Here is a 7538-nt window from a genome sequence, read left to right as displayed (position 1 = left end):
CCAAAGAACAACAACAACAAAAAACCTGACATTTGTGGCATAAACAAATAGGAGGTTGTTTTGTTTTGTTTTGCCTGAATCACCTAACAGAGATTCTAAATAAATGGCTGCTGCAGCTTCAGTTATCAAATCTACATTCAAGGCAGGAAAGAAAGGAGCCAAGACCCGCAAGCTTATACCCCGAATATTTTCCCAAAGTCCCAAAGTTCCCCAGATTGTCACTTAGGATGCATTGGTCAGAACTAGATCACATGGTCATTCCTAACTTCAAGGGAGCCTGGGAAAGTGGGGTATGGAATTGTTATAATTGACTTAGACCGCATCCATAATCTGGGCTGGACACATTACCTCTGAGCAAAATGGTAGTTCAGTTAGCAAAGAAGAGGGAATGGTATTTCGGTAGTCAACTAGCAGTGTCTAATATATCACAAATAGACTTATCTCCATAGAAGGCTTCTGCCTGCTCTCTCTTGAACCCACTAGGTGTCTGTAACACAGTAGCTCCAGGCCAGGAACCTGTACCTGGACCAACAAGAGGACCAGATGAATGAGACATGCCATTTATTACTCATGATACAGAGAAGCTTCAGCACTTGATCGGTTGGAACGACAGGAAAAGGCACCCAGCCAAAGGCAAGCAACGTTTTATCCCCAAGCTGGGGAAGGGGGCTTGCAGATAGTGTCCAAGAGAACGGTGGCCAGCCACCCTCTCTAGTGCAGTGAGCAGATAATATCCATGGGAACAGAGAGTTCCCATGGGAACAGCACAGAATGTCCTTGGAAGCAGGCATTGCTGAGAGAGCCCTGGGTCCACTGTCCACTGTCCTCTTTGGGGCTGCTGACTAAGCAGCCCTTTTAGTCTTCTGAGTATGTGGAGGGACTATGCTTTGAATGAACCCCACACTGTCCCTGCGTCTCCTCTGAACAACAATATCTTCTGCCACAGTTGAAGCCTCCAGGTGATCAAGCTGTCCTGCGATATAGCAGCCAAGTGGAGTGAAAGGTTCTCATCTCCTTTCGTGCTACCCTCTGTGAGAATTGTCACACAGCAGTGCTGCTCATGCTCAAAACATTCAGAATTTTTAATAAAACATATCTCTTACAATCCTCACCTTTACAAGGACCTTGACACAAGTGTTTGGAACTGAGCCCAGAACCAAGGGAGAACCACCACACTGTGCACACAACCCCCTCTGAGGACCACAATTTGCTATGAGTCAAGCTGGTTATGCTGGGTGCCTGCCCCTCTTAGGATGAGCTCTTTCCCAGGAGACACTGATGTTCTGGTGAGCTGGGATTCTGATCTGAAGCCCCACTCAGGATCAAGCTGAGACCCTGGCTACAGAAACTAAGTAAGCTAAAAACTAGGAAACCATTTTGCCTTCAGAGCACTTTTGAACTTGAATGACAAAGAAGTATTGAATTTCTTAACCAGCTGGAAAGTCAAGAAACCTGGGATCTAGACCCGATCCTGATACTAATTGGCTAATTAATCGCAGGTAATTTCACTCCCCTCTCTGGGCTTCTGTTTCCCCAAGTGAAAACATAAGAGAATTGGACAAGATAGCCTCTCATATTCAATCTAGCTCAACTTTTTTTTAGAGCCCACCCCATGAAAATGTGCTAAGGAAATGCCCCAGTGGGCCCTGACTATTTGTGAGTTTAGATTTTGAGTACCCTAGGAGGAGGTCCTAATATTATCCTCATATTAAAAATCTGGAAACTGTTAGTCACAAAGGTAAGGCAGCTTGCCCAAGGTGGCAGAGCTAGTAAGCAGTGGATCAGAATTTGAACCTAGGTCTGTCTCATTCCATCCCGGCTATGGACCACTATGTTATGCAACCTCTATCAATACTGGTCCCACACTCCCTGAGAATAGAGCCATGGTGCAAAGCCTCAGCTACAGAGAAGATATTCTTGCTTCTGGGTGGAGCTGAACAGCTCCCAGGTGAGGGGCAGGGCTGTCATCCACCTACCCACCCTTCCCGTGAATTGTCTGCCCACATGATTACAATTTTCTGCTAAGCCTTCAGCTTTGCTCTGCTTTCCCCACCATAGGCTTCTTATTTTATGATTTCAATATAAATGATTTACTGGTAATTGTCATTCCACAAACTGCTCAGCCTGCTATAGAAATCAAATTGCCCAAACCCGCAGCTAAGTTGAATAGAGGAAGTAAATGTACCCTTAGCTCTAAGAACCAGAATTGAGATAACAGGCAGTCCACCACACCTGCCACCTGTATCATTCACTCAGTGGGGCATCTTAGGGCCTGCCACACATGAGGCATGTAAATACACATGTGTGCATTTTCTTCTCATATTCTCCACGGGAGCTATATACATGGCAACAATTCCACATCAGAAATTTTTGTGAGAACTTGTTGTATTTGTTGAGCTGCCTCAGCTTTCCCAAAAGGAATCAATCTTAAGGAAAACAAAAGGCAAAAAAAAAAAAAGAGAGAGTATTCAGTTTACTGACTATTCTCTGAGTCAAAGGCAGCCAGGATCTCAAACATCTGACCTCTCCACCAGGCACCGCTGCATGTTCCTGAAAGAGACTTGCAGAAAACTAAGCAATACCCATTCTTTATTACTCTGTTGTCTTCTATTCTAATAAGCTTGGTAGTTCAAATAGGAGCAGAAAGGACTCCGTTTGCCCCTTTGCCTGAAGCTCTTAGACAGCGCTTCTTAAAGTCTCTTTGGTGAAGTACCATTTATTTTTCCAATCTGTTGTGGACTGACAATTTTATAAAATACAATAGAAGTAATTACTAGGAAAAATAAGAAAAAAGACATACATAATAAAAGCCTGAATGTTTTATTGTTAGAGTCAATAAATTCAATAGATTCAGTTAGATTTAATAGATTCAATAAAATTACTCAGTCAAATTGCTATATAAATTTCTAAACACTCTCAATTTCAATTTCTACCTTGTTGCAAACCAGTTCAGACAGCTTACAGATCAGCATTGATCCGTGGACCACAATTGAATAGCACCTTGCCAGACCACAGAGGGGCAAATATGTGGCATATGCATCACCGGTTCCCTATCCCACAACCAATAGCAGACATTGATAATTGATCACAACACTCATTCTTTTTAATTTTTTGTAATTTTTATTTTACTTATTTTATTAAATTTATTGGGGTAACATTAGTTAACAGTGTAATGTAAATTTCAGGTGTACAAGTTTATAACACGACATCTGTATACTCCATTGAAAATATTCATTCTTCAATGCAGCCCCAGATTCCTTTTCAGCACATTAATCCACTCCCCAAATCAGATTGGGTATGCAAAACAAAAATGATTTGCTATCCCTGGTTCCCTTTTTCCAGCTCTATATTCTGGTTCTGGCTTTTTTGACTCTGTGTTCCAAGCCTCCTTCTACTCTCTTCTACTCTCTCCAAATCAAATAGGTCTTCCAGGGGGCTAGAGCCTGCCTGTTAAGGAGGCAGACCCAGCACTGAATTGATTGAAGAGAAGAGAGAGAAGTGCAGTGATGACATTTCAAGGAAAGAAAAGAGAGTTTCTAACCCCATCCAGTCCTATTTACGATGTCTTTACACACCTACCTCTAACCACTGCCCCCGCCCAGGAAATATGGCTTAATCATGTGCTTTGAATCTTATACTAGAGATAACATCTGTGGAACCTGTAGTGTATCGGGCCTTATTTTAGGTGATTATTTTGCTACCTCAATTCATCATATAATACCTCAATGAAATAGCCATTACTATATGCTTATTTTAACAAGCTGAAACTCAGAGAGAGAAAGTGATTACTCAAGGTCATGCAACTATGATAGAGCTTAGATTCACTGATTTCTCTTCCCCCTCCAGACCCAGCTTTGGAAATGGGGGAGACAGGCTAATGGTGACATTTGTGTAATCCACAGTCTTTTCCAAATGGTACTACCAGGCAAGAGAGGCAGCACTTCCCCTCCTTACCCCCAAATGGCAATTGAGAGCAGACCAAGGCTCAGCCTCAAACTTAGCCTTTTATCTTAAAGATAATTTATTGATAAGTGTAGAAGAATTACAATGTCCAATCCCACAGTTCGTGGATGTTGCTAGGGCAGTTAATTGGACATTATTCATTTGCTTCTCTGGGTCTTGGAATCTTGACATTTTAAGGTAGGAGGCTACAGAGTGTCCACCCAAAAATACTGATAGAATGAGTCAGTATTTCATCAAAAGCATTGGCTGGAGAATTCACCCATCTGGCCTCGGCAATCTGGCCTCCTAGACAACTGCGGAAATAAATAAAACAAAATAAGAAAATGAGAATAACAACTGCTACTATTTATTGAGTTCCATATGCCAAGTGCCATGATAAGCATAAAAATATACATGTAAGAATATATATACATATATATATATATTCCTAAAATCCATACAATATTCCTTTGTATTTCTTCAGTGAAGGAGAATTTTCATACTTTGAGATTGTGATTTTTTACAAGACTCTAAAGTCATTTGGTATAGAGGCAGACGAATAAGGTGGGCAATGGAACTAAGTCACGGCTGTATTTGATCCAAATGAAATGGTGACTATAGAGTAATAAGATCAATTTCCTAAGTAGCTCAGAAATTAGCTCTTAAGACTGATAAATAGGAGTTCCTGGAAGGTTTTGAATAGTAGTAGGCCTCAAAAAGAATATTTATAGTCAAGGTGACTTTTTTCCCTTTGCAAAAAAATAGTATGTATTTGTTTTCTGATATTGCAAAGGCTGTTTATTTTTACTGTAGAAAGTAGAAAATAGAAAAAATCAAAAACAAAAACAAATTATTTGTAATTTCCTGTTATTATTTTTGTGTTTCCAATTTTGTTGCCATTAAAATTATGATGCAATGAATAGTCTTGTATTTATATATATTTTTATGCATCCCTGATTATTTCTTTAATATAAATTTCTCGAAGTAGAATTTCTGGATCAAGTTTATGTGCATTTTTTAAAAACTTTCAAAATTGCCACGTTGGTAAGTAAAAAAGGTTATGTTAAGGTGCATGTTTTAATTATTAATAAGATGTAAGTTTTTATAGATTTATTTATTTGCATTTGTTATTTTGTGGGTTGCCTGTTCATGACTTTAGCTTATTTTTATATTGAAATATTTATGTTGTTTTTTAAAGGAATGTTCATATACGAAAAAAGCGAACCCTTTGTATGTCATGTATTTCACTTCCTCTAATTTGTTAGCTGCCTTTCGATCTTTAATGATTTTTTAAATTGCTTTTTTACTTTCATGTAGTCAAATATACAGATCTTTTCCTATATGGTATCTGTCTTTGCTTATATACTTTGAAAGGCCTTTCCAAAATGGATATAAATATTCACAAAGGCAACTGCTTTGCAGAGAACATGTTTTTGGATATATAAACACTGGTATATTGTTTTCAAAGTCTCAGTGCTTTATAGTCACACTCTTTAATGTATTTATTCAATTATTTTTTTAAAACTAACATTCGACGAATACCTCTATTTGCCAGGCTATCTGCCAAAAGTGGAGAGTGCAGTGATGAATATTTTAAGAGCTCAGAGATCACTCTGACTTCATTCTACTTTGCCCAAAGCCAAACTTGGCAATCCAGAAAGTAGCAGGACAAAGGGAAAAAATGATGTCACTCTCCTCAGTGTCTCTCCTTGACATAGTCAGTCCCATACATCTCGGTACTTTATGTAGTTCTCGTCTAGGTCTTCATTTCCTCTCATTCCTCACAAGGTCCGTGGGTGATCAACTCCAATGACTGTGGGAGTGTGAGTACCCCCATATTACCCTCCTGAACATCAGAGCTATATATACTACCATCATCTCCACTTGTGGATCCCACAGTCACCTCGAACTCAACATATACAAAATGAAGCTCATCACTGTACCTATGAATGCCACACCTCCTTTGTTCAGCTCAGTAAATGGTCTCACTATTTACCAGCAACTCAGGGATCACTCTTCATTCCTCATCCTTCTATCATTTCTGGCATCTAACCAATCACCAAATTCTGACATTCTACCTCCTAACATTTCATCTCCAACCCCTTCTTTCTAAACGCACTACCATGACCTTACTCTGGGCCCTCTCATTTTGCACTAGATTACTGCCTCGGCCTCCTAACTAAACTCAACACTGCCTGTCTAGTCCTCTTCCAACCCATCTTCCACACAGTAGCCAGAGTGATCATTCTAAAGAGTATCTCTGACCACATCCCTCCTTCAGCCAGTCCTCACTTGCCTCAGGAAAAAGTTTGCACTCCTGAGCTGGGCCTACAAAATCCTCTAATATGTGGCCCTTGCCACCCTCTCTAAACTCACCTGTCATATTCCTTCCCAATCCCTTCCTCTCATTCCATAAACTGCTTGCAAATCCCTAAATATACCAAGCTTTCTCTTGCCTCCAGGGCTTTTCAAAAGCTGTTTTTCAAAAGCTGTTTGGAACTCTTCCCTCCCACATATTCACCTGGCTAACTCCTATTTATCCACGGGGCTCAGTTTAGATATCATTTCCTCCAGAAAACCTTATTTGAAACCTACCTCCACGTCCAATGACTTGATTAAGTGTCTCTCCCCTCTTCTCCCACAGTCTCCCTTCTTATCTTAATTACTATACCATAATTGCCTGTTTGATTGTTTGTTTTCCCCTTTAAATTTTGGCATAGCTGCACAGGTTATACATTGCACAACTCACAAGAAACAATGATGTAAAGGGTGGCCCCTTTACAGAGTTATACAGTGTATACCCTACACAACTGTATCTGAAAGCCTACCTGTGACCCCTTTGAGGAGCAGGAGGACTTATCTTGTTCACTCTCATGTAAAATATGTGCTCAGAAAATAATTGTTGAATATATGAATGGATAGATGAATGATGAATGGGTTGATGAATAGACAGATGGATACAAAACTTATTCTTTGGTCTCCATGTTTCCTGGCCAATGAAAGTCTGCACCCTTCATTATCCTTGTTATCTATCCCCCATCTGCCCTGCTCTCCTCTAATTAATTCACCACCTCACCTAGCTTCCAAGCAAGTACCTTATTTAAAGGGGTTAGTCTTTATGTTGCTTAAAATCAAGACATTTCTCTTTAGTTGTCCTAATTCCTAGGAGTCTCCTGAAGTTTTAATCAGGAATAATTGATGACATAGGATTATGTGGGTTTTCATATCTGACATTATAAAAAGTTAACCAGATTCTCTGCTGTATATCCTAGGGCACAGAAGATTGGAAAAAAATACAACTGAAATCTTCCTTCCTCCCCCCACCTTTCCTTTATTTTCCCACTGTGTAAAGAGAAATTGCCTTTGGAAAATTACAGAGTTTTTCTCTCTGCATCCTAAAGAACAAGAACAAAAAAAAAAAAAACAGTTTACAAGAATTACAACCAAGGAACTGAGCCTCAGAAACATTTGAAGATGTACTATGCAGATATGCCAAATGATAGAAGTCAGACTCAACAGGACAAATATCATATAATTCCATTTATATAATATTCTTACAAAGGTAAAACTATGAGGTCTAAAAACGAATTAGTAGT

Source organism: Pteropus alecto, unplaced genomic scaffold (assembly GCF_000325575.1).
Source record: "Pteropus alecto unplaced genomic scaffold, ASM32557v1 scaffold75, whole genome shotgun sequence".
NCBI lineage: Eukaryota > Metazoa > Chordata > Mammalia > Chiroptera > Pteropodidae > Pteropus > Pteropus alecto.
This window is presented reverse-complemented; position numbering follows the sequence as displayed.